Consider the following 15,498-nt stretch of genomic DNA (forward strand, 5'->3'; position numbering starts at 1 on the left):
GCAGCCAGGAGGAGACAAAAAGCTCTCAAAGATTTCCCCCTCCCCCCCCCCCCCCCTTTTTTTTTTCTTTTGTTGTTTTCCCCTTCTTCAGTCCAAACAGATAAACAAACCAGGTGCAGGACTTAAATTCTTAGAGGGGTCCTCTTTGTCTCCAGGGCACAGCTTGCTTATTTTAGCAGTGGTATTAATAGCAGTAAATGGGTTTCCCTTCAGTTATTCACTTCAGACACCGCTCCAGGCTGCTCTTTGTGGTCTTTGCGGTGGTTTCCCACCCCACGAGAAAGCCAATAATAAAATAAACTGGAAAACCTGCCCACCACATTGCACCTCTGGATTCTCACAGCCCATCATATGGCACGCTGGCATCCCCAAGCTGTGACCACGCATCCCCCCCCTTGCCACACCCCCCCCCGGTCTCTCCCCACCCCCACCCCCCCCACCCCCACCCCGGTCTCCCCCTCAAAGTGGTTTGGGATGGGACCGGGAACGACTGGAGCAGTCAGCATCACTTCGGGGAACCCCTTACCCTGGGAAAAACATGTCCCACCTGACCCCCAGCTCTGGATATAACCCAGCTGCAGCTTTCTGCCTCGATACCCTCATTTGAGGAGCAACTGGGTTGGAGAGGGGGGAAGGAAAATTTCTGAGTGTTTTCTCTGCCATCTGCAGTGTATTTTTCCATTTAGGCTGCTTTTTGGCTATCCCAACCCCAGTGCCTGGTGTAAAGGGTTACCAGAGAAGTGCTGTTATTACAAAGGATTTTAATAACCTCTAGGGGCGAGTTCCCGGCTCCCTTGAAGTCCGAGACAAAACTCTGGCTGACTACAAGGGAGGCAGGATTTCATCGCCATGGGTTGTTTTGCTTTAATGCCCACACGGGTTGGGGTTTGATGTGTCCCTTGAAGGCAGTGCTCCCACGAGCATCCAGGCATACTTCTTGTTTCAGGATATTTCTGTATCTTTTCATCTTTGGAAGCTCTTTTCTTCCCACCCCAGCACAAGCACACTGGAAACCTTCAATCCCTAATCCTGCCCGTGACTTTTAGTGTCTGTTTAGATATTTCAGACCCCTTATCTCCCTCCCGTGAACTGCTGAACAACACAAGACTTGGGTGTAAAATGCCTCAGATGGTTTAAACCCCTCTCGCTAACCCTGATGAGCCAACATCATCTTCTGCTTTGCCCCTTGCCTTGAAAAAGTCACAGTTTGTTTTTTTTCCCAGCCCCCAGGGATGAATAGAAGTGATCTAACGCTCCCCCCCCACCCCCCAAGAGCTGCAAGCTTGGCCTGCAATCGCACCCCTGTTATTTGGGGAGGTAATAATGCCTTTTTCCACTTAGCCCAGCACAGGTTACGTTTGCAAGAGGAATTTGCAAGGGGAGGGGAGGGAGGGAGACTCTTTGGGGCAGACGTGATGTTTACAGCTCTGGAGAGCTCTGGGTCACTGATCAAACCAGCAGCAAGTGGCCTGCGGACTCCTAAAAAACGGAGCTGTTTTGAGCTCAAGGCTTTTTTCTCTTCACCCCGAGCCTCTGTGCAGCCAGCCCCACTCTTGCAGACAGAAAACGCTCCTATCTGACACCTCTGAGAGCCCGGTCCCAGGCATAGCGCAATATGAAGTACATAAAAACATGTGAGTATCCATCTCACATTTTTGCAACTTTCCCACCCAAGAAGGAGAGGTATCCACCTGCCCCCGCCGCCAGCCTGCAGCTCTCCCCGGGAGCACCGGAGCCTGGTTTAGGGGTAGCGCATCCCCAGATGACCTGCAGTAAGGATGGGAAGCAGGGGCAAGGAATGGAGGCGGGGGGCGGGTGGGGTGGGGGTGTGAGGGAAGCCGATTCCAGCCCTCAGGTCTCCCCTCTCCTTTGCAGCCCTCTGCATCTCCCTCCACCACTGTAACCCCTGGGTGTCCCTGCTACCCCACGGTCTCCTGGTCTCCCCTCTCCACTGCAGCCCCCTGCATCTCCCTTTACACTTGCAGCCCTGAATCTTCCCTCTTCCTTGCAGACCCCGGATCTTAGGCTATACCCTACACCCTTCTGCATCTCCCCCTCCCTTTAAGCCCCCGGGCCTCCCCTCTCACTTCAGCTCTCGGGGCGTCCAGTATCCCTTGCCCTACACCCTTCTGCATCTCCCCCTCCCTTTAAGCCCCCGGGCCTCCCCTCTCACTTCAGCTCTCGGGGCGTCCAGTATCCCTTGCCCTACACCCTTCTGCATCTCCCCCTCCCTTTAAGCCCCCGGGCCTCCCCTCTCACTTCAGCTCTCGGGGCGTCCAGTATCCCTTGCAGCTCTTGGGTCTCCCCTCTCCCCTGCAGCACATGGGTCTCTGGTCTCTCTACACCCTCCAGGTCTTCTTCTCCCTTGCAGCCCTTGGGTTCCCCCTCTCTTCTGCACCCCACCGGGCCTCAGGTCGCTAATGCAGCCTCCAATTCTCCTCCCTGCACGCACCGTATCTTCCACCACCCTGCATCCCCCCGGCTCTCCCCTTGCAGCCTCCCCTCTCCCTGCATCCCCCCGGCTCTCCCCTTGCAGCCTCCCCTCTCCCTGCATCCCCCCGGCTCTCCCCTTGCAGCCTCCCCTCTCCCTGCATCCCCCCGGCTCTCCCCTTGCAGCCTCCCCTCTCCCTGCATCCCCCCGGCTCTCCCCTTGCAGCCTCCCCTCTCCCTGCATCCCCCCGGCTCTCCCCTTGCAGCCTCCCCTCTCCCTGCATCCCCCCGGCTCTCCCCTTGCAGCCTCCCCTCTCCCTGCATCCCCCCGGCTCTCCCCTTGCAGCCTCCCCTCTCCCTGCATCCCCCCGGCTCTCCCCTTGCAGCCTCCCCTCTCCCTGCATCCCCCCGGCTCTCCCCTTGCAGCCTCCCCTCTCCCTGCATCCCCCCGGCTCTCCCCTTGCAGCCTCCCCTCTCTCTGCATCCCCCCGGCTCTCCCCTTGCAGCCTCCCCTCTCTCTGCATCCCCCCCGGCTCTTCCCTCTCCCCTGCAGCCTCCCCTCTCCCTGCATCCCCCCCCGGCTCTTCCCTCTCCCCTGCAGCCTCCCCTCTCCCTGCATCCCCCCCGGCTCTTCCCTCTCCCCTGCAGCCTCCCCTCTCCCTGCATCCCCCCCGGCTCTCCCCTTGCAGACTCCCAGCCTCCCGCCTGCTCTCCCCTCTCCCCGCAGACCCCCTGCTCTCAGCCACCCCCACACCTTCGGCGTTTCGGAGGGCTCCGGCCGGGGCATCGTCCCCTCCCAGAGCTCCGGGCAGCGGCTCACACACCCACCCCCCGCCCGCCGCTTACCTCCGCCCGGGCTGCGCGGGCGCGGCGGGGCTGCGCGGGGGCCGGGGCTGCTCTGGCGGGGCGGCCCGCGGAGCCGCCTTATATGCGGCCCCCTCGGCTTTGATATGCGGCGTGATGTCAGCCCGGATTAGCATAACAAAGGGCCCGGCGAGGAGCGTTCCGCGCCCCGCGGATCCCCCCGCGGGCAGGGCCGGGGCTCCGCGGGGCTCCGCGCACGGGGAGGCGCCCCCCGCCCCGGCAGCGCCCCCCGCACGGCTCCGCGGGGGCGGCCGGCGCTGCCGGGGGGGGGACCCGGCGTCGACCCCCCGGGACGGCCGGGACCTGGAGCCGGTGCCGCCGTGGTGAGGGGCGTTATTCTAATGAGCGGTTAATGATTAGCAGGAAAAATCGCCGGTTCGTGTTTTCCGTGTTTTCACCGGAAACTTTTAAAGGGCTGCCCCGGCGGAGGGTGCTGAGCCCGGGGGTGCGCGGCCCCTTCCCCGGTAAGGCACAGCGCTGCTGCTGCTGCCCGGGGCTGGCAGGTGGGCTGCTCCTCCCGCGGGGCTGGGGGACCGCTGCCCGCGCTCCTGGGTCCTGCCTCACCGCGTCCCGCTGGCAGCCCTCGGGCTGCCCAAGCTTAGTCCGGGTTGGTTTTTTTTTTTCCTCTCTTTGACCTGTCTTTTACTTCTATCGGTGGAAAGTTCAGATGTTGGGATCTGATTTTCGCTTTCACGCCAGTATCGGGGGTGGAGGATTGGCGATTGCGTGGTAGAAAAAGGAAAGGAGAAAAGGAAAAGGAAAAAAGAAAAGGCGCGAAAAGGAAAAGGAAAAAGAAAAAAGAGAAAAGGGAAAAGGAGAAAAGGAAAAAGAAAAGGAAAAAATGGGGGGGGGGGAATGGAGAAAAATAAAAGGAGAAAAAGGAAAAAAAAAAGGAAAAAAGAAAAGGAAAACAAAGAGAAAGGAAAAGGAAAAAAGAAAAGGAGAAAAAGAAAAAGAGAAAAAGGAAATAAAAAGAAAGAAAAAAGAAAAGGAATAAAGAAAGGGAGAAAAAGGGAAAGGGAAAAGAAAAAGGAAAAAATGATGAAAGAAACAGGAAAAAAAGAAAAAGGAAAAAGAAAAGGAGCAAAAAGAAAAAAAAAAAGAGAAAAGAAAAAAGTAAAAAAGAAACAGGAAAAAAGGAAGAGCAAAAAAGTAAAACAGAAAAGAAAAAGGTGAAAAGAAGAAAGAAACAGGAAAAAAGAAAAAGAAATAACAAAAAGAGAAAAACGAAAAAGAGAAAAAGAGATAAAGAAATAGAAGAGTTAAGAAAAAAACCCTTGAGAAAGAAAACACCACTGGCTTCTCAACCTCAAGCCTCATGAGTCTGAATTTAAGACGTCTGTGTCAGCTGTGGGCTGTGAACAACTGGATGCTGGTTACAAAAGTACCAGTGTCATTTCAATCATGCAGTTTAATTATGGGTTTCAGGTGAAAGGAAAGAAGAGAATAAATGCTTTAGTCTCAGGACCAAGAGACTCAGAACAAATTTCCTAAAGGTCTATTTTCGGAACAGCTATTATATAGGATAATATTTTTATGTACGTGTCCCTGTGCCGGAAAGATTGCGTTCATATACACAAGTCGCTAATGGGCTTTCCTAAGTGAACTGCAAAGAACCCTGTATACACAATCCCAAATTCCCAAGGCTGCTATATTACTTGTTTAAGACCCAGTTTTGCCAGCAGCTTTGCACAGTATGTCCATTTTTCTTTGTGTGACAGTTGCCCATAAGTGCTCAAACTTCTCAAGACCCATTTCCCCAGCCCCCCTCCCACCCCACTGCCCCCCAGAAACACGTACCTATGAGGAGGAGGTTTTGTCAGAGTTCTCCAAGGAGGACTTATTTACATGGGGAAATAGCCTGGAATATCTATTGCAGTCCGGCTTGCTGTGCAAACACCCTGATTTCTGTATAAACAGCCTTTTTCCAAATTATCTTAATCTTTAAAGGGCTGTTGGGAAAACGAAGTTGTTATTAATCAATAGGAGCAGCAGCAGTAAGTAGCAGTAGTTATATACTCCTGATTTTGCAGTAGGCACCTGCTGTGCTCGGAGCTGTGCAAACACCACACAGCAAGGCAAGTCCTATCACCAGACCTTCACGGTCTAAATATCGGTGCTGAGACTTGAATGGCCAGAAATGATGGTGGGGAGGAGGGCTATGGAAAGAAGGAAAGAAGGTTCCAGTCTGCGTGGTTGTCTTGAGCCCTAACAGTTTTTTAAGGTTTCTTGCGAGGGGACAACGTGCCGGGGAATCATTACAAAAAAATGGCACTGGGAGCACAAGTATCTACTCCTTGTGGCGTTCATGAGAGCTGCTTGTCCACGGTGTTCATCAGGACACAAGGGCATAGGAGATAGAAGTCAAAAGGTGGGATAAAGAGTAAGAAACCAGAAGGCTAGTGAGAAAGGATGTATACATAAAGGATATAGGGTAAACATGCTCTGGACTAACCACACGCATATAGGAAGTTACTCAGGAAGAGCTTCAGGAACTTTAAAACCAGCCCAAACCTTTAATCTGAGACAATTTCATGCACAGACAAGCAGCCTCCACCCCCAGCCCTGATATGCCGAAATATTTCAGCACATGTTTAAATCCTCCTAATCTCTGTGTGACACATTGGGCTCTAAGTGCTTTGATGAATCGGGGGTATTCCTTGCAGAAACGTTGCGGGTCTTTGTCTCCGGCTCCTCATGCACACAGCAGGGTGTGGGTCTGGTGGCACAGCGTGGATGCTTTATGGACACCTGGGAAGTGGGGAGCTGCCTTGGTGTGCACGTGGGGTTTTATTTCACAGGGCCTGAGTGCTGAACCAGGGGCCTAAATCTAAAAGTTTAGCAATCATTATCTTTCCTGCTGCTTCTGTGGGTCAAAGCTGTTACCATTTTCATCGGCAGAAGACAAATTGATTCACCATTTTCCATGGGGTTTTCGTAAAAAAGAACCGGCCACACCAGTGTGACAATAAATAAACCAGAGCTGGGGCTGTCCAAAAGCATATAAGCCCCAGGGGAAACAAGTGGTTGTTGAGCAAACAACCCTCTTTGTTTTCACAGCCTGCAAAGACACGGGCTTTATGTAGGGTATGGATGTATCCACCCATTATTAGAAGTGGAGGCATTTGGATGATATTGTCTGGATTGCATTTGCTAATTGACCTAATTACTAGACTTACAGAAATGTTGGGAAAATCATCTTCTTGTCAATTTTTAGAAATATATTTGGGGAGGTATAAAAATTTTTTTTAGTATGTCAGAAAGATACTGGGCTGGAAAATGAGTCTTTGTTGTCATCTGTTGCAGCAGATGCAGTAACCTCCAAAACTTGAAACCTTCCCGAATCTGCCAGCAAGTCCTTGCAGGATTTACCAGGAGTGCCTACAGAGCTGAGACATCAGACTTCCAAAGCAGCACAGGTGAGACTCCTGCCACCCAGACCAAAGCTACATCTGTCCCTGGCCTCACATGTAACTCAGAAGCAAGAAGGAATGTGTCCTGCAGCCCCTTGCAAAAGTCCTAATTCTGTTGCAGACCTCACCAGATTGATGCTACATGCACCATAACCCTTACACTGGGAGAGGGATGCCATCCAGGTGCTGAGGAGCTCACCTGGATTTCTATCAACTATATAGATGCAAAAAAGGAATAGTGCATTACTAATGCCCTGAGCCCACCCCTGCTGCCTTCGGTAGTATCGTTTATCATTCATTTTTATGCATGTGTCTCCTTACCCTCTCTTCTTCCATCTCCCCGCAAGAGGGGAAGACCCTCCACAGATGACTTAGGATAGCATGACACATAGGCAGACCCAGGACCTGAGTGTAAGCTCTCCCGGAGCAGCGGGGGCATGCTCCTTTATTTAAAAAAACCTCTAAAGGGCTGTGCCAAGATGTGGCACTCTGCAAATATTTATTAATATGACATAGTTATGTGTGCTGTGGGGTATGGTATTACAGTTTTATCAGTGAGTTTCAAGATGTGCTATGAATGAGCCACGAAAGCCATCTCACCCGCAGGGGGGTTAGGGTAGCACTTCACCCGGCGTTAGCGTGTGTTCTGCATGTGACAGTCAAAGGAGCCATTGATAAATGTCCTGGAGGTTTTTTTTAAATTATATAACGTGGACCAGCGTCTGGAAGGTGCCAGGCACCTGACTGCATGCCCCGTGACAGGATGCCATTCCTCCATTTTCAACAGGTTTTCTGTCCATCTTCAGACACAGGCTCCAGCTATAAATATAAATAACTTCGGGCTAGTGGCTATTTACTGGCCCGATGCACAACTGGCATGGAAACCTAAGCTCCATTGCCCAAAACAGGGTGACCACATCCACACTCTGCACTGGGAAACATCTCTTTTAGGTCCCCCAACCCCTGCCCAGACTTTGGTGAGTGTTTTTTTGGTGAGCAATGCCAATTAATAATAAATTATAGGTCAGTGACCAGGTTTGTGCCTTTTACCCTATGTAGATACTAGTTGAAGGAGGTGTAAGTTTTCCACTGGGTCTCTTAAGTTTTAATTTCAAGCATTGATAGGGACTTTTTTTTTAAGGCTTCTCCACCTAATAAAAAAAAAAATAACCAAAATCATTATTGTAAAAGTTTTGAGTGTTCAGCCACATGCTTTTTCTTCTGGCAGGAAGAACAAACAAAGATGGTTTGATGCTAAAATCTTTTGCAAAATGCTGAAGAGCAGGAGCATATATCAAAGTAATGACTCAGTAACTGAGGTTCCTCCAAATGACATCAAGAATGGTGCATTATACTTGAGTGTTTTTTCCGGACTGCCTCATAGCAAGCATTGGTACCCCTGAGGGGTAAATATACTGGTACAAGATGGGATATGGCCCTTCCTTGTCCATACAGCATCCAGGGAGAAATGCTACATCTCTAGGAAGAGGAAAATAGCTTCTGATGCATGGATTATTTTTTTTTTAACAGGAGGTTGCTCTGAAGCCAGACAGCGGGTTAAAACAAGAATACACTTTGGCAGGCACGGAGCAACGACTGGGGTGCATAGGAGCAATGTGTGAGCATCTGTCACAGCCCACAGCTACACCACCACCTGCACGGAGGGGATGCAGCTCAGTTATGTCTCAGCAGCTGTAAGGCAAATGACAGAAATGAGGGGTTTGTCCCAAGAAGATGCAGTCAGAGGGAAGTGAAGACTTTATGGGTCTCCTTGTAGTGCCCAAACCCTGGTGATGGAGACTAGATCCTACAAAGGCTATATACAAACTCCTTTGTACCTATGGGATAGAGAGCTTTAAAAGGGGATGAGGCCACTCTGTCCTTCCTCTGGCATGCAAGGCCACCCCTGTAAAGCAGGAAGATCACAGCAACCTGAGATCTCTCCCCCACCAGACATTTTGCAGAAGATTATAGCATTTTCCAGGGTGAAATGCAAGCCCGAAGCCTCACAGCTCTGCTTTACTATCCCTCTCTTCTCCCCCTACCCTGCCCTTAAGTAGCAGGGATTTTTGTGCACTAACAACCTGTTTATATGCCTGCAAAGGAGCAGGATTCAGAGCTGTAGCCAACAGTTTATTTTCCCTGAGTTTCAGTGGTGTTTGTCTCCTTCACCTTGTCTTTAATATCATCACTCATCACCTATGCTGTAGGAGTGCCCAGTCCATGCCCAGTCCCAGCCACAGCAGTGGCCAACTCTTGTCCCACTGCACCAGTCCAGCTCCCCTCACCAGCCAGAAGGAAAACAAAGCAGAGCTTCTTGACTCTTATGCCATTTGGCTGAACACCATGCAAGCCCAACCTTCCAGCCCTGGGACTGAGCAGAACATGCTTCCTTTCCGGACCAAAGGTCCCACCCCTACTCCAACACTGCTTTTTAAAGGCCTCCATCCTAATAAAAAACAGCTGTCAGCTCCTCTCTCCAAAGCTGAATGATCCCTACAGGGTGGGGTAGTGCTTTCTCTTCCCTACAAAGAAGTCCAGTAACCCCTCCTTTGCTGCGGTGTTGAAGCTGGAGTCCTCCTCACAGAGGAGGCCAACTGATAACAGTGATTTGCAAGAGTGGAGAGATGGAAACCAACTGGAAGGGATAAAGCGCCTGAATAGTCTTTTTGGAATAGGAGGAATACTGTAAAATGTTCAGCGGAGTGTCTGCCATTATGGTCCCAACTTTGTAAATGCTGGCTGAGAGTAAAAACACCTCATCTGTGAGCAAGACATTTGTTAGACATCCTTATTTCTGCCCATTTTTAATCTAGTCCCTGATCCCGACATTCATTCAGACTCTGTGATGGGAAGCAGGGACGAGGAGAAAGCTGTGCCAGGTTTTGCTCTGACTCAGTGGGTCTTGGGAACATCTCGTGCGCGGCAGCATGAGGGCCAGGTTATCCAAAGGGCTTTTGGAGAGGTTTTCAGACAAGACTGACTTGCAGAAAAGAAGGTAGACTTTTTGCAGGGCTCAAGACAGCCCTGCAAAGGCATGTATCGATAAGACAAGGGGGAGTGGTTTTAAGATAAAAGAAGGGAGATTTAGATTAGATAATAGAAAGAAATCCTTCCTATGAGGGTGGCGAGGCGCTGGCCCAGGCTGCCCAGAGCAGCTGTGGGTGCCCCATCCCTGGCAGGGCTCAAGGCCAGGCTGGACGGGGCTGGGAGCAGCCTGGGCTGGGGGGAGGGGGCCCTGCCCGGGGCAGGGGGTGGGACTGGGTGGTCTTGAAGGTCCCTTCCAGCCCAAACCCTTCTGTGGTTCTGTGATTCTATTATCCTGCTGCCACAGCTCCTGGGCAGATATTTGAATGCTGTTTGTGTGAACATCCTGCAAAATCAGGATTTCTGTTGCCTAAGGGGGAGCTGAGAACCTCTGCAAACCCAGCTGTGACCAAAGGGGCTGAACATGTCTGAAGATTTAGACACGAATTGCTCTGCTGAAGAAACATTTTCAGACAAGGCAAAACAAAGCAAACCCGAGATGGGACATGGGTCACCTTGGTTAGTTGCAATCCACAGCTTTGAGTGGAGATTGTACAGCCCCCAGGCTGGGGGAAGTATCCCAAAGGAACCCACAATGCCTCAGCTTAGCCAAGTATTTCTATTTGCAACTGTGAGAAAAAGGAGCTTTTTGATGGAGATTTGGGACAGCAAGGAGATTAATGGCAATAATCGCCTTCTGACCTAATTTGACAAGAGCTGGCAAGGTATCAGACAAGGTACCATGCTTTGAAACTCAGCCTGGAACCATTTGGACACGGAAAACCTCTCCCAGACACACTCTGCTCTATGTAATCATAAACGATAGTTAACACCAGGTTTTTATATTTTTACAAAAAAATATTACAGATGGACTTGATGTTCTTAAAGGTCTTTTCCAACCTAGATGATTCTATAATTCTATGATTCTATGATCTGTGTCGCTCACCCCTTACCTCTCTTGGAGATGTAAATTTGAAGCTCCTCTGGACAGCTCAGGTGGGATCTAATTTTCAAGCATCCACACCCCATTTATATCCCGCTAATACATGGCTCTTCTCTAAATTAGGGTGCTAGTTTCTCCTAAAAACCTGCCTGGCTGGATCACAGCTATGGTGACCCAGAGCTGCTCATCTGCTTGCTCTGCCGGGAGCCCAGCTTCCAAAAACCTGGTCTCTGATTTTCTTAGGCATCCTTTAAGATATCCTTAAGATATTTTTAAGACAACCAGCTTGAGTTATCTTCCCTTCCCTTTGGTTTTATTAAAGAATGGTCTTCAAGGGGTTCCTATGAAAACCCTTCATCCTTTCCCAGGAACACCCAGGTTTGGTTGTTTTTATGTAAAACTGCCAGGAAATTGTTGGAGATTAGTCCTTTTTGTTGTCAGCGGAGATTTTTTTTTTCCTGAGTGATTTCTCTCTGACCCTGATGGGATTTCTCTCTGTTTCCACCTTGACAGTTCAGTTAGGCTTTCTGTGTACCTACAAACACCTGATTACAGGCTTTGGTTCCTCTTCCATGATGGAGTATGTCCATCATAAAAATTTTGTGAAATACGTGCTGAGCAAGGTATAGCACTTTTGAGGATGTAGTATGGATTCAGGGTCTGACTTAGGCACTGAGTTACTTGAATTTTATTCCAGAGCCATTCCACAGGTTAATTAAAGGATGGCATAAAAACACAGAGAGGCGCTTTTTCCTTTGCCTCTTTGTAGCGTTGCTGCGCTATCGCTCAGACACTATCCTGCTCTCGAAAAACATAGGCTGTTACGTATCACTTATTCACTTAACTGCATGGAGTCTACAGAGTTCACCAAGCTATTTTAATTGAGAAAATTGGCAGGGTAAATGTTAATGAAGTTCCTTCTCTCCTCAGCAAAATGCAAGGCAGATTTGAAAGCCATTTGTCACTTTGCTCAAAAAGTCAAGGGCTTGGCAGGGTGATTATAGGGAGTTCATAAAGGTGAGGTAATGGGGAGGAGAAATGTGGCCTTGTCTGAGCCGCCTTACCTGGCCACATCCCTGCAGCCTACCAGTGCTGACATGTGTGAAGGAGGAAGGCAAAATACCAGCAGACTTTTCCCATGCTGAGCTGCATGCAGAGCAGCCACAAAAGTCTGAAGACACCATGCAAAATCCCCTCTTCTGACCCCATCTCCATCCTTGCTCATCACCAAGCACTGTGAGATGGGTCTAAGGAGAATTCTGGATGCTTCTAGAGTCTGTGCCTGGCAGAGGGTGGCCATGCTGACATGACCTAGGTGGGATTATAGTGCTGCTTCTGGGACATCCCACCCCAGCCCACCTGCCTAACACTCCATTTTCCCTGGAACTGAGGGTTGTTATCCTAATTCAGTAAGAAACCGTGCAACCAAACTGCAAGCAGTCCCCAGATGTGGCCTGTAGGCTGGGCTATAGGAGCATGGTGCGCCAGCTTGGTAAACCCCCTTCAACGACCCATGAAGTTCACCAAGACGCCACAAGCTTAGCTGCTGGAGGCATGTGGTGGTGTGGAGGGTGGTACTGAGAGTCAGCATTGGCATGTCGTCTTTGTAATGTTTGGGATGACAGATGTCAGAGAGAAATGGATGGGTTAATTTTGGATTTCCCCAGTTCCCCACTTGCTTGTGTGCAGGTTCACTGCTCTTGTCTCCTCTCCCATCCTCCTCCTGGGGACAGTGGACTGTCCTAGGTACAAAATCGCTCTTACTACGTGCGCACAAGTTGCCTGGAGCAAAGCAAGCCAGGGCCCCCAAACACCACTGCTGCAATATAAATACTATTCTTTATTTTTGAACATGGATACAAAGGCATCAGGCCTCCCTGAATTATCTCGATCTGTTAGATTGGCAGCTTTCTAATCCTGCAGAGCCAGGGATACCATGTCTGGGTGTGCATGTGCTTTAACAGACCCGGTAGGGAAGGACCATGCTGTCTATAAACCCACCAAGTCTGGATGCCATCCCAAAGGATGCACTTATGCTCACGCAGAGGTTGGAAGGTTGATGCTGTAACCATTTTGGGTAGATTCCCCATCCCTCTCCACTGTGGAGGTCTAACCAAATGCTCTCTTCTTGCCTTTCAGCTGCTGAATCCAGTCCCCACTTGACTCAGTGGAAAAGCTCTATTAATATCAACAGAACACGATCAGACATGAAAAGCTGCAGCCTCAATAAAGTATAATAATTCATATTCACTGAGGAGCTGATCCTCCTCCTCGCTGCTCCTTTTATCCCTCCCACAGCTGTGATAACAGTAAGACTTTATGCTACAAAAAACACCCAGAACTTGCTACTTCCATGTGAAAACACAACAGCTTCAATTACTGACTCATCCAAGTACTCTGTGGGACAACTCCTATATTTTTCCACTTTTTTAACATTTTGTGCTGCTCCTTTCTTCTGGTCTTCAGCACAAAAAGAGCACGCAAGCGTGCTTTTGTTGTTGGGGTGTTATTTTGTTTTCTTGCTTTTGTTGTGGTTTGGGGCTATTTGGTGGGATTTTTTTGAACTGGAGAAGGTGAAATAGAGGGGGCAAGGCGAAGGAGAATACCAGAATGCATTATGGCAGACACTGGAATGGCAAGCCAGCAGTTATCCAAGTACATGTGGCAGAAAGCATCTCTGAATAAACAATAGCAATAGAAGAATAATAATGATAATAATGATGATGATGATGATGATCATGAAAGCAGCAGAAATCTCTCTCCCATCTGACCAGGCCAAAGAATTAAAGGTTTGGCAAGGAACAATCTGAGAAAGTGTCTGAAGAGCTGGAAGGAGGTTCTGTATCAGAGAAAAGCCAAAAATGTGTTTGGCCACAAACAGCACATGATGCATTGCAAAATGTTTCACGCAGAGATATTTAGAGGGTGGGATGGTTGGCATGGAGAGGAAAAGGAGGGGAGGCATTGCTGTGGAAGGAGTATCTTTAGCCTTCAAACAACAGCCACTAAAATATCCTGAATGCTTTGCCTCCCCAGAGGTGCCAAGGGTTGAAAGTTTTGTGCAGAATGGCTTTCGTGGGATAATGTAATCTTATTTAAAATTATTTTTTAACTGCCCCTTCCGTAGTGAGAAGTAAAAGCCCAAAGACAGGGCCTGATGCAGGGATGTCAGTAGGCTTTGGATTAATGGGTTTTGGATTGGACCCATGGTGTAAGAGACAGTGCTCCAATCTAGCCATAAATAAAGTGGCTTCCATTAACGTTTATATTTTCTTTAATTTATTTAACTAAGAAAGTCAGCAGAGGCCCATAGGTCTCGGTATTAAGAATGAGCTGGCCAAGACAGCAGCAGATAAAGCTTGCACCAGTGTAAATCAAAGCTTCCATAAGTCATACTCAAGAAACCATGGGTGAGTAAGGCAATAAAATGTGACCATTGTTCCTTTATTGTATCATTCTCGGCTTTCACTTTCTGCTGGAGCCAAACATCATTTCTGCTCCATCTTTTTAAGAGGTCCTGGAAAGGATGGACCAAAACTGTTGCAAACCCAGGATCTAGAGCAGGAGTTCAGAAGCTGGGATTTGCAAGCAGCTCACAAATGCTTTGCCTCCCTTTATGGCCAGATAATAATAAAGATGAGATCCAGAAGCTTTATTACTTCTTTTTGTACTTAAATGTTGGAAAAGGCTGCACCTCCACCTTGTTAGACCCACATTATGAAAAACCACTGTAATCCAACATTGCTTAGCCCAATAAAGTTTGAGTTTACCTGCATGTAGACAGCGGTCCATCCTGGAAATGGACACGTTTAATTTTCCCCATCTCAGGGGTGCAAAGAGCTGGTGTGAGCCCTGCAAAGGGGCCGGTTCAGCACCTCGCCTCCCTCAACATGGGGCCACGGAGACGCTGTGGATGCCATTTTGCACCAGGGGAGAGATTTAATCTTTAAAGTTCATCTTGGCAAGTAGCCCTTTCCCCATCCCCGTTGTGGCACCCACCTCCTTAGACCTTTTGGGGGTACCAAGTGCACTTCAGATGCCTTTTTTTCCTTTTTATAATACCCTGCAGGACAGTACCAGTTTACGACTGTGTTACAGTGATGCTGTTCCTGCTACTACAATCACGGCTCTGTCATGATTTCCATTATAAACCTCGGACTGGATTTTTTTTTGGCATTTTTTTTCTTTTTCTGGGGTCTATAATTTGATCGTAAAAACTCATGCTGGGCTGAAATTCAGCTGCCAGGTCTTGGTTGGATACCAAATCTGATTTAACCCTGAGCATGCTGAAGGGCTTTCAGGTAGATGAAGGCTTTGCAGTGCTGAGCATGCTTGAAGTGTGGGAGACGAGTCCTTAGGGGCAGCAAGGAGGGGTGGTGTACTTTGGTTTAGGGTATCTGGAGACCAGGATGCAGGGAAAATGCAGCTGGGCAATGCCCCATCCCAACTGCCACGGTCTCTTCGGCATCTCTTGGACTACAGGCTGATATGCCGTATTCCTTTGACTGACATCTTTATTCCCCATCCTCATGGGTATCTCGTATTTGATCTATTCCTGAGCTCTTCACACCGAATTTCTTACTGCATTTAATGCATACTTTCATACAAAACCCCACAATCCTTAACTTTTACCAGATGTATGTCACTCAAAAGCACCTTGTCCCCCTTGCTCTATATCTTGCTGAATCAGGCCTTTGATCAGCTCTTGGAAAACAAGCCCTCCTCCAGAAAGACTGCATTTTCCCAAAAGCACCACTTCAGTTCATGTGGTTTTCAAGTCTGACAGCAGGTCCAGCACACCAGAAACCACTGGTTCCTGGG

Source organism: Falco rusticolus, chromosome 2 (genome assembly GCF_015220075.1).
Source record: "Falco rusticolus isolate bFalRus1 chromosome 2, bFalRus1.pri, whole genome shotgun sequence".
Taxonomy (NCBI): domain Eukaryota; kingdom Metazoa; phylum Chordata; class Aves; order Falconiformes; family Falconidae; genus Falco; species Falco rusticolus.